This window comes from Helianthus annuus, chromosome 2 (genome assembly GCF_002127325.2).
Source record: "Helianthus annuus cultivar XRQ/B chromosome 2, HanXRQr2.0-SUNRISE, whole genome shotgun sequence".
NCBI classification, from domain to species: Eukaryota; Viridiplantae; Streptophyta; class Magnoliopsida; order Asterales; family Asteraceae; genus Helianthus; species Helianthus annuus.
Window position 1 is genome coordinate 125,453,234 of NC_035434.2, and position 13,119 is coordinate 125,466,352.

The 13,119-nt window shown below is 36.2% G+C and overlaps 1 long non-coding RNA gene and 1 pseudogene across 1 annotated transcript; one reads left to right on the forward strand and one right to left on the reverse strand.

The window, feature by feature from the left end:
• Positions 1-355: 355 nt before the first annotated feature.
• On the forward strand, positions 356-8,100 carry LOC110905158. The gene is made up of 3 exons (XR_002572941.1): positions 356-490; positions 1,045-1,062; positions 8,075-8,100. It is a non-coding gene; the product is annotated as an uncharacterized LOC110905158 (long non-coding RNA).
• Positions 8,101-10,847: 2,747 nt separating this feature from the next.
• Positions 10,848-12,833, reverse strand: LOC110895030 (annotated as a pseudogene).
• Positions 12,834-13,119: the final 286 nt, after the last annotated feature.

The following is a 13,119-nucleotide window of genomic DNA, read 5'->3' on the forward strand; positions in this document are numbered from 1 at the left end:
AGAGGTATGTAATTATGAAGGGATACAAATAAACTCATCAGAATGTATGTATTCATGTTTCAGGGACGAAACCTTCTTTAAGGGGGTAGACTTGTAACACCCCAAATTTCGTATGTCATACTATAATGTTATAATCTCGATATTTTGGCGAAAAGGAATGGTAAATATAGATTTTTACCATTATGAAAGTTTTATAAATTTTAGTAAATATAAAATCTTATGTATGCAAGAAGGTTAACTAGGTAGAAATGGGGAAAACGGCATGTTAGAAAAGAATGAGGGGGTGAAAATGATAAATGTGTAAATAAAACACTTAACAAAAAATGTTCAGTGTTTGAAAAGTGTAGGTGTGTGATCGAGAAGAGAGACCAGGAGAAACTTTCCCCTCAAAACCCTAACATCATAAAATCCATCAAATTAAGAGGGGAATTGAAGGTTAATCGAATGCATGAACTAGGAATGTTGATCACCTAAGTATCTCCAACATCAAGTAAGTCGAAATTTGTGATTTAGTGATGTCTGATTTAGTGGGTTTTGTGGAATTCGTGAATGTAATGTAAAATTTAGCATGAATGTTGGTTGCTATGAATGTGTAGATGTTAAGAAATGTTTAATTTTGAATATGATGATGAATTGGGGTAAAACCCACTTAAATGCCAATGAATGATTAGAAATTGTGAAGCTCTACATGCTAAGTAGTCTAATGTTAATGACATTTTGATGAATAGATGATTTAGAACAATATGTATATGCTTAGGGTGGCAAATTGTGAAGTTGGGAATGCTTATGGTAATCAATGGATGAATTATGGAAAAATATGCTTTAAGTACTTGTACTTTATGCTTTGTAGTTAGTATGAACGCCATGTGTTCGATGAAATGCCTTAGAAGGATTTAGTTTTGCTTCGACATGAATTCTTGATAAAATGATGTTATGAAATGAAAATGAATGTATGCTTAGTCGTTTAACGCCATGGTGAGTAAGTAAAATGCATATGTGAAGCAAAGCATACCAAAGCTAAAAGTGTAAAGTTATGACATGTAGGCACGAAGAAAGAAGAAGGTGTTGGGAATCTAGGTATCAGATATTAGCGGAAGCGGTTTATATAATTTACCATGAGCCGATTATATAAATTTGATTTATTATCCGATTAATAAATATTCCCAATCAGGATCAAGGTTATACGCGTATAAACAAATAAACGGAATAAACAACCATAGAGGGTTTTAGTAATCAACCTTTGACGACTACACCGGAATTGTAATACGCGGGTTACAACGAATCCTCGCTAGTAGGAGGTTCACAACTGAGCACAAGATACCTGAGAGTAGAACCGGCCAAGAAGGAGGTGGCGGCGATGCTTGGTCGACGGCAAGAGGATGGCGGCCAAGCTTAGGAGGGTGGCTAGGGTTTTGTGTTTTTATAAAAGTGTGTCTAGGGTTTCCACCTTAAACGTCCTTTTATAAAACCCAATCTTACATTAAGGCCCTTTAAGATTATACAATTATAATCCTCTTAATAATAATCTAATCAATATTAAGTCCCTCAGGTTTAAACTATTATTATTTCACAAATAATAATCTACCTACTCGTGAACATATACGATTCGTGTACCAGCGTGTAACTCTTCGGATCGTACCGAGTTAGTTACGTTGACTTTAATTAAGGTCATACATACATATATCCAACAATCTCCCACTTGGACGATTTTAATTAAATGAGTCAACGTGTGCAGAGTTGGACGCCTAGCTGTATCGCACTGCTCTTAACACGGCATGACACTTTACAGTCGTCAACTAGTTCTTTGCGTTCAAGTAACACTTTACTTAACCAAATACTATAGCCCTGATAATTCTATCAATAAGTCCCTTCTGTATAGAACATTCGTTGATCATAAGACATGGATCATTCATTCTTATATATTGATCAACCATTCTCTATTCTCGTCTTTAATTCAAAGTGGTCTAACGAACTACTTTTAGTCCGAGCGTGGCCACGCGTTTATTCCAGTTTGAGTTAACGAGGGCGCCAGAATGTCTAAACTTCTAATCCCATAGAAGTACAGAATTCCATCAGCATCATACAACTCCCACTTAACCTTGGATTCCTCCCAACGCTACTTGGATTACTACCCATGTTTCAGGACAGTGTTAGATAACATCAAAGATTGTCCTTGATCAATGTAGTTTAATATGTGCCTAAGGAAAAAGGACAGATTGAACATATCAATATCAAAACATCTCATGACTTAGATCCATGGAGATCGTTTTGAAGCGAGTCACATCCAGTATCATTCCCTAGTGATATCTGTGAATTTTGATTCTCAAACTCTTGAGTTATTCATCTCATGAATACAATCATCTCAATTCACAATAGTCTTACATTCAAATTCATTCCCATGTAATTTGATCGACTACGGATATTTTAGAATACGCTTATTCAAGGATATAAACATACAAATAACGAACACAGTTACAAAATAATTAAACTTGCATTTAACCAAAAAATCAAATAACTATTTCAATGTAACTGTAGTTCAAAATTAAAACACCAATACCAACTACAAATCATGCCCACTGTCTAGCAAATCTAAGCCCTTTTTTTCTAGCATGCTCCTCATGTTTAGCTTGAGGTAGAGGCTTAGTAAAGGGGTCAGCCAGATTTAGATCCGTATGAACTTTGCTTATTACGATGTCTCCACGCTCTATTATCTCTCTAATATAGTGGAATTTTCTGAGTATGTGCCTTGTGGTTTGATGCGACCTTGGTTCCTTTGCAAGAGCAATGGCACCAATATTGTCACACAGCATCTCGATTGGTTTCTTTATGCTAGGCACAACGTCGAGATCAGTAATGAACTTCTTCATCCAGGCAGCCTCCTTAGCAGCATCCGATGCAGCATTGTATTCTGATTCACAGGTGGATTGAGCAAGTACACTTTTCTTCGACCTCTTCCAAGTAACAGCCCCACCATTCAGAATGAAAACATACCCCGTCTGTGATCTTGAATCGTCACGAACAGTCTGGAAACTTGCATCAGTATAACACTTAATTGATAGCTCCTCATCCTGTCCTCCATATATTAAGAACATGTCCTTAGTCCTTCTTAAGTACTTAAGAATGTTCTTCACTGCAGCCCAGTGACTCTCTCCTGGATTCTGTTGATATCTACTAGTCATGCTACGAGCATACGAGACATCAAGTCTAGTACATAACATGGCGTACATGATGGAACCGATAGCAGAAGCATATGGAACTCTTTCCATTTTCTTCTTTTCCTCTTCGGTCTTAGCACACTACTCACCATTAAGAATGGTTCCATCTGCCATGGGCAAGAGCCCCCTTTTTGAGTCTTACATTGAGAAGCGTCGTATGACCCTATCAATATATGTACTTTGACTTAAACCTAATAACCGCTTTGATCTATCTCTATGAATCTTTATTCCTAGAATATAAGCGGCCTCACCAAGATCTTTCATTGCGAAACATTTTCCCAACCAAGCCTTAACATCTTTTAGCATAGGGATATTGTTTCCAAAGATTAGTATGTCATCTACATACAGAATTAGAAAAGTGATATAGCTCCCATTAGATTTCTTGTAAACACACGGTTCATCTTCGTTTTTAATGAAGCCAAATTCTTTAATTTTCTGATCAAAACGAAGATTCCAGCTGCGAGATGCTTGCTTTAATCCATAGATGGATTTATTTAGCTTGCACACCTTATTAGGATTGTTTGGATTGACAAAACCTTTAGGTTGAACCATATAGACAACTTATAGTAAGTGTCCATTAAGGAACCCGGTCTTGACATCCATTTGCCAAATCTCATAGTCATAATATGCAGCAATGGCAAGTAGAATTCTAATAGACTTAAGCATGGCTACTGGCGAGAAAGTTTCTTCATAATCAATTCCTTGAGTCTGAGTGAACCCTTTTGCTACAAGCCTTGAGTCTCAGTTACTTTTGGTTCTGTCTGAACAACTGGTTCAGTCACTTGTGATTCTCGAATTTCTTCAAGATCCACATGGTTTTCTCCAATCCCTCTTTCCAGAAGCTCTTCCTCCAAGAAAGTGCCTCTGCGTTTAGTGAAAATCTTATTTTCAGTGGGGGGTTGAAAAGGTAACCGATCCTTTTAGCGTATCCGACGAAAACCACTTTTTCGCCTCTGGGATCTAGTTTATCCGAAGATTCTAGAGTGACATAAGCGTTACATCCCCAGACCTTGAGATAGGATACTTTTGGTTTCTTTCCATGCCATATCTCATAAGGCGTTTTGTCAACCTTCTTCGTTGGAGCTGTATTCAAAAGTTTTGCGGTAGTTTCCAGAGCATAACTCCAAAAGGAGCGTGGGAGGGTTGGTCGACACATCATTGATCGAACCATATCTAATAGAGTTCGATTTCTCCGTTCAGACACACCATTATGTTGTGGTGTTCCAGGTGGAGTGAGCTGTGAAACTATTCCACAATCCTTTAGATGGTTGATGAACTCCTGACTAAGATATTCACCGCCTCGATCTGATCGAAGCATCTTAATAGTTCTATTTAGCTGATTCTCTACTTCGTTTTGGTACTCCTTGAACTTTTCAAATGTCTCATGTTTATGCTTCATAAGATAAACATAACCATATCTACTGAAATCATCAGTGAATGTAACAAAGTATCTTTCTCCATATCTTGACATTGTTCTGAATGGACCACATACATCTGTATGTACAAGTCCCAACAGATCATTAGCTCTTTCTCCAACATTTGAAAAAGGTGCTTTTGTTAACTTTCCACTTAAGCATGATTCGCATTTGCCAAACGTTTTCGAAACCTTAGAATCTAAGATTCCTGCGGTTTTAAGTTGTTTAACACGGTTCTCGCTTATGTGACCAAGTCTACAATGCCACATATACGTATCGTTGAAGTCCAACTTATTACGTTTATGGGAGATGTTGTATAATATGTTATTGTTTTGGATTTCTATCTCATAGATTCCATTGTATGGTTTTGCATCAAAGTAAAATACATCATTAAAATAAGCAGAAATAAATTCACCATTAAAATGATAATTGAAACCTTGTCCATGCGAAGCAGAAACCGAAACAATATTTCTAGTAACATTAGGAATAAAATAAACATTGTTCAAAACAAGTTCTAAACCAGAAGGAAGTAAAAGAACATATTCTCCAATTGCCTTCACAACAACTCTTTGTCCATTGCCAACATGGACCTCCAAGTCGTCTTGTTTCAGCTTCTTAATCTTTCTTAGTCCCTGCAAAGCATTACAATTGTGAAAACCACATCCTGTGTCAAACACCCATGTTTTGCCAGAAAAAGAAAAGATTTCAATAACATATATACCTGAGGACTCTCCTCCTGAAGCCTTGGCTTGCTTCAGTTCAGCTAAATACTTAGCACAGTTCCTCTTCCAGTGCCCAATTTCATTACAATGAAAACACTTGGCATCCTTCTGAGGCTTCTTGTTTGCAACTAATTTGCCTTTGCCCTTCCCTTTGCCCTGATTGCCCCTTTTCTTGGTGCTAGGTTTCTTAACATGACCTTCCTTGATCAGCAGCACTGGTGCAGTCTTGCTGGGTATATTCACCTCAGCAGTTTTGAGCATCTGATGCAGCTCTGCAAGTGTCTTCTTCGTCCCAATCATATTGTAGTTCATAGTGAACTGATCATATGACTTAGGCAATGAGTTGAGGATGATATCCCCAGCTAATTCATCACTCAAGGGGGATTCCAGACGAGCCAAGTGATCAACATATGCCTTCATTTTTAGCACATGAGTGCTAACTGATGTACCCTCTTGCATACGAGTGGTTATGAGTGATCTCATCACATCAAACCTCTCATGACGAGCCTTCTGTTGGAACATTTCAACCAGGTGCTCATTCATCTCATATGCCATCTTGTCATCCATGGTCCTTTGAAGTTCAGGAATCATGGATGCTAACATTTAACATGAGACTTTCATAGAGTCATCAAAGTGCTTTGCATAGTTTCTATATGCAACAGTTTGCTGATTGATGGGTTCATTAGGGACTGGCGTTTCAAGAACATACAGTTTGTTCTCCGCCTTGAGAACAATTTTCAAGTTGCGGTGCCAGTCCATGAAGTTGGAGTGGTTCAGTTTGTCCTTCTCTAAGATGGACTTGAGAAAGAATTGGGAGGGATTGTTTTCAGTGACATCTACAAAATTCAAAATTAATTAATTAGTATTTTATGTTTTTAATATCTTAATTTAATTTTATGACCCAAAAACAAAATTTTAATTAAGATGAGATCCCGATTCATCATATGACAGTGAATTAGCTTAAGCACTATCCACTTGTATGATTATGTAGGTAAACAACGATTGTTAATTATGTCCACTACACAACTCTCCATTTGGGGTTATCGCTTAAAACGATGTATGTTTAACCCCAACTATGCCCACTTGATGAACAAGCGATGTTTTGTCCTTTACTGTTAACTGTAACACCGGCCTATGTTACACAAGAAACGCGATGATTACCTTCTTTCATGATGGATGCCCAGATGCAGGGTATAGCACTAACATTTGGGTTCGACTTAGAATGAAGTGTTAACTCGTTAAAGGTGGCATAAAACATCAATTTAAAATTTGGGATTTATTTTAATATTTACAAAAATATTTTGAATAACTCGTAGCATGAGGCGAGTTACACAATTATTTATAAAATCCGATTTTATATAATTCGTGATAATAGAAACTCCTTTCCACGCTCGCATGATATAGTTTTATTAAACTATGTCAGTCATTTTATCGCGAATGATCTTGTTTTAAATATTAATAAAAACCTTTTATTAATTATACTTTTCAGTTTTATAAAACTTGTTTTAATAAAACCGTTGTCTTGATTGTGAAAATTTTATTTATTTTGGGTTATCTAGATTATTTACAATAAATAAAACACAACCACAAAACACAATAAAAAAAACGAATCGAGCCCCTAATAGGTTGGCCGTTTCGTTTTAGCCAGAAACGAAACGAACTAGTCAAAAAGGGTTTCAAAAGCTAATTTTTGAAAACTCCCACTTGACCCGCGATCTCTATCTTCATGGTACCTGTTCGCCATTTATCTTGATCTTGATCTTGTACTCGAAGGATTACAATTGAAAATACAATAAAACCAAATCTATTCTAATTCTATCTATTACATCGGATCCAATATCCGCAACAAAATACAAATAAAAAATACTATTACATCGGATCCAATATCCGAAAAAAATACCATATCAAAATAAAACCATAACCAACACAAGCATGACAAAGGTCCACCTAGGGCTCGATTCACATCACAATCCATAGATAACCAAAAGCTTTTGATCTTTTGTCAAAACAAATAATTTTTGACAAATAAAACACAGATCAAAATTGTAACTTTACCATCTATACGCGTGTAACCGTGGCTCTGATACCACTGCTAGGAATCCAGGTATCAGATATTAGCGGAAGCGGTTTATATAATTTATCATGATCCGATTACATAAATTTGATTTATTAATCCGATTAATAAATATTCCCAATCAGGATCAAGGTTATACGCGTATAAACAAATAAACGGAATAAACAACCATATAGGGTTTTAGTAATCAACCTTTGACGACTACACCGGAATTGTAACACGCGGGCTACAACGAATCCTCGCTAGTAGGAAGTTCATAACTGAGCACAAGATACCCGAGAGTATAACCGGCCAAGAAGGAGGCGGCAGCGATGCTTGGTCGACGGCAAGAGGATGGCGGCCAAGCTTAGGAGGGTGGCTAGGGTTTTGTGTTTTTATAAAAGTGTGTCTAGGGTTTCCACCTTAAACGTCCTTTTATAAAACCCAATCTTACATTAAGGCCCTTTAAGATTATACAATTATAATCCTCTTAATAATAATCTAATCAATATTAAGTCCCTCGGGTTTAAACTATTATTATTTCACAAATAATAATCTACCTACTCGTGAACATATACGATTCGTTTACCAACATGTAACTCTTTGGATCGTACCGAGTTAGTTACGTTGACTTTAATTAAGGTCGGACATACATATATCCAACAGAAGGCACGAGTCATTTGAAGTCACAAGCAATGCAAGACCACGATAAGTTTATATGAACTTCATTCTCTCTATATGTAGATTTATGAATGTAAATCTTGATATTTGAGTCCTAATGTAGAATTATTATTATTATTGTTCATGGTAAAATTGTGTTAAGTTGAGAATTGAAAATGGATAGGAAATGCGAAGATAATGGATGTGTTTTAACCTGCTTCAAGTGGGTCGAAATGTTGGAAAGTATGATGTTGAAATGTTTAAGTAAGAACTAGTAGAAAACGGGTCAAAATGGCGAAAATGTGTAGAAAGTGTATGGTATGTATTGATCATTTACGGATGAGTCGAAAAGCTTACATGTTGAATCTTTAAGAAGAGTAAGGGTGAAAGAGCATAAAGGAATTTATGGTAGAATGGGAAGAATGATTATAATAAGGATGTTGGTTAAAAGAGAGCTGAATGTTAAATTTCGCTAATGGGTCGAATAAGAATAAGTATATGGAGGACTTGAAATTTGTTTTGAGAATTTATGCTAACGAATGTTTGCGTCATGTATGATAGGTAAATCTCACTCTTGATGATGCGAGCTCGGACCAAATACACTATATCGCCCTACATGCGCTTCCGGTTAAAGTCGTCTTTTGTAAATGGGTCAAAACACTTTCATAATGTAAATGTTAAGCTTATGTCTAGGATGTTTTGTAAGTAAGTTAGGATTTTAAATCTTATTTTGGTAGTTCGGGTCAAAACACTTATGATGAAATCTTGTATGGTTACAACTTTTATGTCTTTTGAAACATGTCGTAGAATTAATATTGAATGATGATTGTTAAAAAAAAAAGGAATTGCTTATAGTATGAACGGATGATGCTCAATTTTTGTTAAAAATAGTATGTCATTATTTGTATTTTCGAATGTGAAAAAGTGCGTTACATTCGGTCGGTATCGGTTCATTTAATTTCATTTCATTACGATATGGATATGGCATTGGCATTTGAAATAGCAACCAAAAGAGAAATATAATCACGTCATAATGATATAATCAGATTATCCAACATTATATTGTATTATTACAAAACAAAAAGGGTAAACGTTGTTGTTGTACATGAAAAACAAAAAACAAAAACTAAACGGTGATTTAGCTTTAATAACACACACACACATATATATATATATATATATATATATATATATATATATATATATATATATATATATATATATATATATATATATATATGTTTGTTTGATCACTTGTACATTATTACTCTTCACAACTCGCTTTTGAATAAAATTTATATCAATGCATAAATAAAAATAAGTGTAGCGTAACTAAATACTTGGAATTTTATAAAACACTAGTAGGAATGTCCGCGCGTTGCCACGGGTGCGTTTGTTTTGTCACCTCTTTATTTGGCCTGATAAACACAATAGAATAGTTCTTAAAACCAATTACCAAGCATCCATCTTTTATAAAGCTTGTAGTTTACAGCACCTCAAGGTCACCATCATGTTAGCTCAAATTGTTGCTGTTTACAAACAGGCTTATCGAACACCATCAATTTCTCAAATGAGTTCATATCTGTTTTTTGTGTAATTCTTCTGATGACTTTCTTTTATTTCATTGATTCTTTATGTTGATTGTCACTTGTTCCTTTGGCGATCCTGTGATTTTGGTATACCGTCTTTATATTGCCTGCAAACTATTCAATGAACTGCGTGTTTCAAAAGTTACAGATTTCTGATATCTGGTCTTATATCCTTAATCGTACAAATGATTTTGTTATAGTTGTAGCCCAAGCTCATTGAATTATGTACATAGATGGTGAATAATGGTCTAGCTCAGGAATGAATTTTTAAGGATTTTAAAGGGTCAGGTAATGAAATAATGGTCCGGTTGAAGGGGAATGAATTTTTAAGAGATAGAGGCGTGAATGAAGATCAGGCTATGAACTGGGTTAAAGAAAATGTAGAGCCTTTTCTGCCCGGGCCGCGCATTGCCGGTATCGCTGTTGGAAATGAGATATTAGGTGGTAGCTATCAAGAACTTTGGGAGGTGTTGCTTCCCGCCATGAAAAGTGTTTATAACGCCCTTGACCGGCTCTAGTTAGCTAGCTGATAAAGTTCAAGTCTCGAGCCCACACTCGACTGCAGTGTTTGCAACTTCTTACTCACCGTCTGCGGGCACGTTTAAGGAATCACTTATGCCTTGGATGAAACTCGAATTTTATCCCAAATAAATCACCATTTTATATAAGCACTTACCCATTTCTTGCTTGCAATAGTGATCCAGATCACATTGATCTTAACTATGCTCTTTTTAAAAAGAATTTCCGGATCTATGATAAAAAGCCAATGTATAACCTCGAACCACACAATCATGGCCGGCACTGAGGGTGGGCGGGGAGGACGACCAGTCAGGGCCCGATATTTCGAAGGGCACATTATTTAAAAAAATGATATGTATATGTAAAAAAAAAATAAATTTATAGAGTATACCCATACAAACACCAACATAGGCCCATTTACAAAACTATTTTAAAGTTTAGAGTAGCGGCGCAGCTTGTAGCCCGTTTACCAACTATCTCGATGTAAATTATCATAAATACACTTAATGTGTCAATTTCTCTTTTTATGTTAAAAAAAAGATTAGTTAATAGCCCATTGTCATTAGGTTTAGACCTCCCAATACCCAATTTCGTTAAGGCCTAAGGGTACGTTTTTTTCGAGTTCGAACAAGGTGCATGAATTCTCAGAGCCAGCCTTACACACAATCTAGCCTTCAAGGGCTAACCAAAACTCGCTTTGAGGAAGGCATTCCACGCAAAGCTTTCTGTTTAGCAAGAACTCGGGCTCTTTCAATCCCACCACTATTCATCACAAGCTAAATAGCTTCACTTAGAGAACTCGTTTCACAAAACACTGACTCGATTATTTCTCTCAGATTTGACTCTTTTTCAGGGGCAAATATCACTAGTGCTGTTAGGTTTCCTTTCGCCTGGTGACCGCCAGCTAGCTTTCCCAACTGCTCTGCATACTGTGTAAAATCCAATATGTCATCAACAACCTGGAATGACAGACCAAGATTTCTCGCCGGATTGGTACATTTGCTCGTTGATGTCATTGTCAACCCCGCTAAAGACCGCCACTCCTTTACTACTAGCAACGATTAATGAAGCTGTTTTATAGCAGCTTTTGATCAAGTATTCATCGAGTTCAACTTCACCATCGAACAAACTCAAAGCTTGCTTAATTTCACCGTTAGCAAAATCTTTAATACCCTTTTATAGTTCAAGTTTTAGCTTCTGTTTTCTAATGTAAGCCTTTTGAAGCATGGGTGTGAATTTTTGACATGACTCGAAAACAAGACAGTCGACACGAACCTACACAAAATTTGCGGGTTTGGGTTTAGTCTAAATAGTTTCTAGTCAAACCCACAAACACATTTAGCTAAACAAATTGTGTCGGGTTGACCTGGCAGAGTGGTAAGTCTGTGGGTTGACCCGTTTAACATGTATATTATTACAAATTATAAAAAAATATGTTGTCATAACTTAAATGGATCAGGCATTTTATACCAAAATATAAAAGTTTAAACAGGAATGACCATTTTTGCAGTTTAAAATTTTAAATGTAATTATTTTATATACAATTTTACTTTTGTTTCTAAATTATAATTTATTTAGTGTATTAATATGAAAATGTGAAAAATTAAATAAATTTCGGACGTTATTGTCAGCGTGCGAAAGCTTATGTCGTGCTTAGGCTCATAACATGATTTTCGGGCTAGTGTCGTGTTCGAGTTGGTATCAAATTATCGGGTTCAACCGGCCAACTCTCAAACACGACCCATTTATCACTCCTATATTGAAGTAAAAACAAGACAATGCAATGATATAGCTGACGAATAAGCTTTATGATCTCCAGGCTTTCAAGATTCACAAGGTACCATGATGATTGTGCAAACATAAAATCACCAACTAGAAAAGCCACTTTAAAAGTATAGCTGACGGACAATTTCTTGGCCTGCATATATGATACAAGAGAGTTTAATTTTATTCTATTTTAACTAATCCGACCCAATTTGAGTGGACCCAATTTTTGCCTCCCAGTAACGAAAAAATAGGATCCACTGATTTCAAATTTAATTAAAAAAATATAAAATCACGGAGTAAGATAACTTCCATACAAGTCATACACTTTTGTTTCCAAAATCATGCATTCAACCACTATATAAACCCCCTACATGATCTACACTTTCTTTCTATCGGTCGACATGAGAATAACCATCTCCGAATTCCTTCAAGCCTTCCAAACCTCCCCTCTTCATCACATTCAACCTCACTCTGATTTAACTCCATGGGTTTTTTGGAGCGGATCTGAAAATACTAACTCATCTTCAGGTGAGTTTGTTAGTTTGAAGATCATAATCAAGATCATCCGAAGATTAATCTGCCGCGTTTCATTTATGTTTTTCATTTTATTATGTTACGGGTCAAAAACGTTAATTAGTGTCTAGTTTGTTTAGTTTCGAATTTGGGCCGTAGGCCACAAACTGTGTCAAGTTTAGTCCGTGTCTTTATTAACTCGTTCAGCCCAGCCCAGCATGACAACAATTTGGATCAGTCCAATAGTAGAAGCCCAGCAGCAAGAAACGATGTGTTTAACAAATAATCCGGATACAGCAGTTATGAAGAAAAGGATGCGACGTTTCATACGGAAGTTATACAACTCGTACCTGTTCGATCAAAGAGACACAACGCTTCATCAAATATAAATAGGGCTGTTAGTTATTCGTTTACGCACATGCTGAATTCTGTTTCATATATACATATTCAGAAGTTTATTCGGTTAGTTTTATTATCATTCAGTATAGTTACTGTTCGTTTGATTCGTGATGAAGTATTGTCAAGTTTGTTGTTCGTTTGAATGTGATTGTAAATGCGGTCATAACTCGATCCGTTCCGACTGGTCCTGGGTTTCCGATGACGATGATACCAACATTGGTATCAGAGCCAAAGGTTTAACAGGAACAGGAAAGGGTTGTGACAATG